Source organism: Protobothrops mucrosquamatus, unplaced genomic scaffold, assembly GCF_001527695.2.
Source record: "Protobothrops mucrosquamatus isolate PMUCROS unplaced genomic scaffold, P.Mucros_1.0 scaffold5, whole genome shotgun sequence".
NCBI classification, from domain to species: Eukaryota; Metazoa; Chordata; class Lepidosauria; order Squamata; family Viperidae; genus Protobothrops; species Protobothrops mucrosquamatus.
Genome location: NW_015386392.1, coordinates 2,947,836 through 2,955,509, shown reverse-complemented (window position 1 = coordinate 2,955,509; position 7,674 = coordinate 2,947,836).

Below are 7,674 nucleotides of genomic sequence, written 5' to 3'. Positions count from 1 at the left end.
TGATGTACATTCTTTGTTCGTCTACAAGATGCTAAATAAAAATACGAGATTTCTGCATGTCCCAGAAAAAGGATTTTGGACAAGATAGTCTCCCTTTTTGATAAGAATGCTCCAGATGCCGCCATTTGGATACCATTTTTCATATATGTTGATCGGGTGTGCAAAAGATGTGGAAAAAATGGGGAGTAGGCCTTTCTTGGTAAAGCAAACAGGTTTACCTAATTTGTGTTAGGCTTCCTCCACAGCATGGCAGTTGCTAAGGATTTCAGACATTTTTGTGACTAAACCGCAAACAGCCAATTTTCAGAATCGAAGTGGCACCTTTTAAGGGAGATAAAACCTTGGATGAGATTTACCCATCTTAAAATAGTTTTACTTGGGGATGTGATTTGTTTGATCAACTTGGGAGAAGATGAACACACACTTTATTTTGAACAGATGTTTGTTTCTCCTGTATTGATGTGCGCGCATCCTAGTTATGGGGCCACTTTGGAAGATCTACTTTGTGACTGCAGCTATAACAATGTAAGGCACCCCATTGCCTGAAAAAAAATAACACTAGGGTCAATAAGAATTTCATCTCGTTATTCCAGCCTATCTCTTTACCTTTAATAAATCACTTTGTTGCAGTAAAACAGTGAAATGCAGTGAATTAATTTAGATTATCTCGCTTCCATTTTATTTTAGTGTTCAGTGGATATAGTCTTTCGCAGTTTTTTAAAAAATGAAGATTTACAAGCAGTGGCTCTAATACGGCACTTATTTCTCTCTCACTCTGAAGAACCATTTCTTCTGAGTGCGAGAAGAACCATTTCTATGGGGAAAAAATGAAAAACAGGATTCTTTGAACCTTGCCCAAATTAAATCCAATAAAGCAATGTAACCACTAGAGGGCAGGCGTGGCTCTTCTACATTTTCAGATCTTCCAAAGCATCGTTTTTCCTAATGGAGGTTTCTTGCTTTATTGAATGTACCGTCCTTAGAATCGCTACTTTCTGGAGAGGAAATGACTGGAGCATCCGTCGTCCATGTGCACCCAAGCAGCAGTCAAATTTGCTCCCTGGTTTCCACTCAAAAGATTTTTGAAGCTGACTGACTGCATACATAAGACACCCATGTGGCAAATTGATTTTGCTTTTTCAAGAGAGAGCATTAGCAAAGCCAGTCCCAGTTTGGATCTGTGCTTCTTGTTTACAAGTACAAACCAACATCTGGGTGATGAACACCAAACATCACCACAATGGAGGGCTAGAGTTGCTCCCTGTTAATGTCATTGTTCTTCCTTGCAGCTGGCAGCTTACAGTGGCTTTTTATTTTAACAGCCTGGGGCCAGCAGTCCTATAGGAATTCATGCCAGAGAGAAACAAACATGGAGATATGGCGGGAAACAACTTACTAGTCCTGTGAGAATAAAGTGGTAAGTCAGGAGTCTTCAAACTTGGCCCTTTGATGACTTGTGGACTTCAACTCCCAGAATTCCCCAGCCAGCGTGCCTGGCTGAGGAATTCTGGGAGTTGAAGTCCACAAGTCATCAAAGGGCCAAGTTTGAAGACCCCTGTGGTAGGTCATTCTGGAAGAGATTCCTGCAGAGAGATCTCTAGATTTTTTATTGACTTTGGATTGCAAGGTCTAGAAGAGGTGGAAATGAGTTCAGCCTTATGTGGAATTGAGCACTGCTATACTGCCAAAAAGACAGAAGAGTCAGCAATAATGGATGGATGCTGCAATGAACTTCTAAAATGTGTGACTGAATAAGGGTAGATGTAGGACAAACACTTATTGTGTACCCACCTAATTTTGGGGGAATTTTACTGACGGTCCAGACATTTGCATTTATAAACTTAGTATTTCTCAGTTTGTTTGGCCTTAGGACAGAAAGAGAAAATTTGCACAATGCAATCAGAAGCCCCTGGCTTCCAATGTGCATGCAATTGATGATAAATCTTAGGGGATGGGAAGTGTTTGGGGTCAGGTGTGCATCCCTAGTATTCATATCAAAATTATTCACATATTTGGTAGTGATCCAGGAGACTTTTGTTTTATTTCGTTTTGCTTTAAGTGTTTCTGGGTCAACTTTGACAATCTGGCAAATTCTTCATTTTTCAACTTCAGTCTCCCATGTTTCTCCATTTCAGCAATTTTCAGAAGTATGGACTTCAATTTTTGGATTTTCCCAGTCAGCTCCATAGAGCCAGTTTGGTCTAATAGTTGAGGCATCAAATTAAAAAACAAAGGCTCTTGAGTTCTAGTCCTTCCTTAGGCATGAAAGCTGGCTGGGTGACTTTGGGCCAATCACCAGGAGATTCTGAGTTCTAGTTCCGCCTTAGGCCTGAAAACCTGTTTGGTGACTTTGAGCCAGTCCCTCTCTCTCAGCCTAACCCACTTCACAGGGTTGTTATGAGGAAAATAGAAGGAGGAAGGAATAGTAGGACTGTCATGTACATTTATTTATAATAATGGTGTAATAATAAATAAAAATAAACATCAGAATAATTACATTGATTTGATGCTTCAATGAGGAATTATCATACTGATAAGGAGGTGATAACCATTATATAAGCAAGGTTCAAATGCACAAGACATCACACATTTGCACAAGACAGGCCGCATCCCCACCATCCAGAGTGATGTATTTGTGTCTGCACAGATTCACATTTGAAGGCAAAGGTTTGGTTGGAATTCCTGTACTGCCACCTTCACCTTTTTACAGTAATTTTATATAAATTGGACATTTAATTTCCTTGCCCGTTCAGGATGTTGCTACAATGTCCTGTATTTTTTTTTCATACTATCATTTTGCTGAGTTTGAGTTAGATGACTGCTAATTACTACAGAAGCCATGCATTTCCTCCTTGAAAGTTGACGCCATCAAAACCAAGGAAGATTTTGCTCAAGTGTTTGGAATTAGCAAAGAAAAAGGAATTGACAGAAACATTAATCATGCACTCGGCTCAGAAATAGAAAAACACATTAAAAATGCATACATCCACCTCACTCAAGCAGGCAGGAGAATGGCATGGAAGTCAGCTCGGCTCTCTGCTTTTCATTGGGGCAAAGGAAATGAACCAAATAATGTCATTGTCACTTTTGTTTTGCCAATCTTCATCTTAACTGTAATTTGTCAACGCAAACCGAGAGCTTCAGGCTGAACTGAAATTCTTTAAGTCAGAACTAGGCTCAGAAGATGAGATCTACTGTGATGGAAATTCACCATTTCAACAATTGCACCTATCTTCAGGATTACATGCCTTTGAGAACACGGGTAGAATATAGTTACATCCACGACTGGGATCAGAATTTCCATTGTTAAGCAAGGTACTTATTGAGTGCCCAATTTTACAACTTTTTTTGCCGTGATTGTTAAGTGAATCACTGCAGCTGTTAAGTGAGTCACATTTTCATTAAGCCAATCTGGCTTACTCCATTGACTTTGCTGGTCAGACACCAATTGGGAAGGTCTATGATAATTAAGAGAAGAGCAACTAAGATGATCCAAGGCCTGGTGGCTAAAACATACAAAGAACGGCTGCAGGACTTGGGTTTGGATAGTCTAAAGAAAAGAAGAAATAGGGGAGACAAGATAGCAATGTTCCAGTATTTGAGGGGCTGCCACAAGGCAGAGGGGGTCAGGCTGTTCACCAGAGCACCAGAGGGAAGAATGAGAAACAATGGTTGGAAACTGACCAAAGAGAGAAGCAACCTGGAATTAAGGAGAAAGTTCCTAACAGCGAGGACAATTAACTAGTGAAACAGCTTGCCTCCAGAAATCATGGGCGCTCCATCACTGGAGGTTTTAAAGAAGAGACTGGACAGTCATTTGTCTGAGATGGTACAGATTTTCCTGCTTGAGCAGGGGGCTGGACTAGAAGACCTCCAAGGTCCCTTCCGGCTCTATTCTATTCTATTCAACTTGCCACAAGGACAAGAGTTACACTAACATCAAAGAAACAGTGGAACAGAATCAATAAAGAAAGGATACAAAAGGAAGAACAAAATGAAATGTGAATGACAAAAATTTAAATATGTATTATTTATTTTAAATAATTTAATTGTTAAATTGTCCTGTGGCAAGTTGGCCATGGTGAGTTGGCTAAGGCCAGTTGGCAAAGAATTGGCTGTGGTGGGTTGTCCCATTCTGAACTGGGAAGGTCACAAATGGTGATCATTTGATCCCAAAATGCTGCAGCCCTTATAAATATATGGCAGTTACCAAGTGCCCAAATTCTGAACATATAACGGGTTGCTATGACAGTTGAGGAGTGGACTTTTTTTTTTCAATGTCATGTTTTCAAATGATTGCTAAACAAAAGGTTTTAACTCAAGGACTCTCTGTATTATAAGCAGAAGATAGTAACTGTGATCTATTCAAGCAGGCATAGTTTTCAATCAAGGTGGGCTGATACTTTAACAGGCGTCACAAGGTAATTATGCACAATGGACTGGGCACTTCACCTTCCCAGTTAATATTCATTTAAAATTATCCCAGTTCTTGAGAGATCTTTCAAATCTTCTGTTCAAAGCCATCTCACCCTTTAGCTCTCATGTGATCTTCGAGAAGATTGCTGAAATCTCACAAGAATTTGGCAATTATTTACATTTGGATGTCATCTTGACGAATCAAGAATGCTTTGACACCTGCAGATATTAAGATCATTTGTGGTTTAGCAAGATCTGGAGACCCCAAAAACTTTCCCCCTTACTGTCTAAGCAACCTTAGAAACGAAGAATAATAGAATAGTTAAGTGCAGATATGCTAGTTATTATGACAAAGCTATTAAAAAATATTCTTTCTCAGTTTCCTTTCATCAGCTAGCAAGCAAGTTTCATTAGTTTCCAAGTTTTGAAGAAGGGCAAGCATGTAATACTGTAGTTGGGTTCCTATCAAAAGATTTGTAGTTCATACTGGAAGAGGGAAATAGATGACCCTCCTAAAAATTGCTGAATTCCTAGTATTCTATATCAAGGTCTCCACCCTTGTCATAGACACAACTATATGGAATGCTAATCTTATTATAGCAATTGGAAGATAAGTTGGCTAACTATTCATTGATGATCATTGAGATTCTCCTCCTCCTCCTCCTCCTCCTCCTCCTCCTCCTCCTCCTCCTCCCTCTTATGAGATATTGGAAAAAATGTCATTTGTCTTCTTACAACCTTGGCCTACCAACACCATCTACTTGAACTGTCCTTCCGAGAAAATACTTTCCTGGCTGGAGATACAAGTTTATCAATTAGCAACAATTATACTTTTTCCAGTTTCAATAAAGTAATTGGGACACCAAAGACGCTTCTTCTTCCACATTCATTGTGACTAAAATCAGTCCAAACCAAACAATACCATGTTCTCTTTAGAAGAATATTTATTTCACAATTTCTTTTACTCCTTCCCCCCCCCCCCATGGACAGTGATAGGATTACAGTATGTAACAAGGACCCCACCCCCAAAGTACACAAATGATTAAAAGTATTTGTTTCAGCTAAAACAAAATCCACAATGACTATTATATGTTTATGGCTCAGTGGTTATCTAAACAAATACTAGGAAGAGAGAAAAACTAGGATGAGTTTCATTCCCAGAAAGAAAAATTCAATCAACCAGGACATTTGAAGTCTTCCAAAATTCTTCTCTCTCTTTTGAGAAATGAATTGTGTTCTTCAGAGATGTTGCTCAACTTCCATTCTCTACCTCAAAACCAAGAGAGAGCCATATTCATTCATTTTGAATTCTGGAACCCATTCCTGCAAGGATTTATATCTCAAGGAACGGTCTCCTTGGATGATCCAACCTATGACACCTTCACTACTGAAAGAATTCATCTCATTTCTGCTTTCAGTCCTGTGGCAATTAGTTAAAACGTTCCTTCTCCCAAAAACTGCACCCAACCTTTACATCTTCTAATCTAACCAATGGAATCTAGATCAATGTTTCTCAGCCTTGTCAACTTTAAGAGGGGTGAATCTCAATTCCCAGAATTCCCCAGCCAGGAATTCTTTTGTAGCTCTTCTCCCTCAGAAGAAAAGCTTGCATCAGAACTGAAAGTTCCTCTGCATCCAGAAAGTTGAAAGTTGAAAACTACAAGAAAGGGTCAATGAATATCATCTACAGAAAGTCCTTAATCTATATGACATAGCGGGCTGTTGCTTTGATGCCCCTTGATGCCTTCAAACTATTGTGCTTTGCTACTGGATAGGTGCACCTGAGCTAAGCAGTCGACAGAGGAAATGAGTGGATTTGCTTTTTAGAAACATCTCAAGATCTTATTTCACATTTGGAACAATACTGAAATACGTTCCCAAATTGAACTGTAAATTCAGTCTTGTTTTTAAAGAAAAAGAATGGTTTGTAGGGTTTTTTACAGTGAAAGTTGATTCTTTCTTGGTGCTTTAAGTATCAAAACGGTATTTTTTTTGTGTGTATATAATCCCACAGAATGCTTTAAAGTCATCTTGGGTATTCAAGCCAATTCAAAGGGAGAGAAGATTACAGGAAATTCTCAACTTACAACCATTCAGTGACTTACAATAGCACTGAAAAAAGGAACAGTCCTCAGCACTGTCGCTGCATCCCCAAAGTTTACAATATGATCAGAATTTGGGTGCTTGGCAATTGGTATATATTTATGACAGTTGCAGTGTCCTGAATCATGTGCTATCCATTTTTTATCTTCTCAACCAGCTTCTGACAAGCAAAATCGGGGAGCAGAAAGCCAGATTCACTTAATAACTTACACCGCTCATTTAACAACTGCAGTGATTTGCTTAACAACCATGGCCAAAAAAGGTTGTGAAATTGGTTGCAACAATTCTCTTGCTTAGCAATGGAAATTCTGATCTCATTTGTGGTCATAGGTTGAACATTTAAGTCTAGCCTGCAAGTTGCCAGCTTGAAAGCTGCTTTTGTTGAGCAGTTTCTCCTGAGAAAGATTATTATTTACAATAAGAGCCGGTTTATTTCTTTATCAAATGTAGTTTTGTCTGGCCAATAATGTTCAGAAACACATTTATGCACTTTTCATGACTAGCGTTTGAAAGTGGTACCAAGCAATTCCAGGGCAACGAAAATATAAATTTAAGCAGCAATCACACTAGTGTTATCCTGCACAATTGTTTAAAGCTTCCTTCAGCCTACTGTGGAATTCCCAGCAGAGAATTATATCTTTAAAAAATATGCAATAATAATATACATACTTAGGGAAGCAATGTAGAAAAAAGTATGTTGGGGAAAGTATGGTACATGGTTATGATTTTTTAAAATATTGGTGAAAACTGGACAGAGAGCACTGACAGAAGGTCCTGTCAATCCAAAATAGATTTATACTGACTACTGATCAGTCAAGTTCGGGATGCACCAGAGCTGTTTTGAAGTGAGAGAGGAAGATAATTTTTTCAACTATAAAACATGCTCAACTAGATTCAAACTTGGCCTCAACTATCTGTAAAAACGGAACAGATATCAACTCCCACGTAAAGCATCTATTCTTTTCTTATGTGTTTCTGGATGTATCTTTAGATGTTTTCCTCATCCAATTTGATAAATTTTATATACCTGTTCCTTAAAAATCTCCTTCTCTGCCTCTTCCAATAGCATTAGTTGTTTGGAATTCAGTTCCCAAACCCTGGACCATTCAATGTGAACAATGTCTGGGCATCATCCTATGATCCACCAATCAAGAA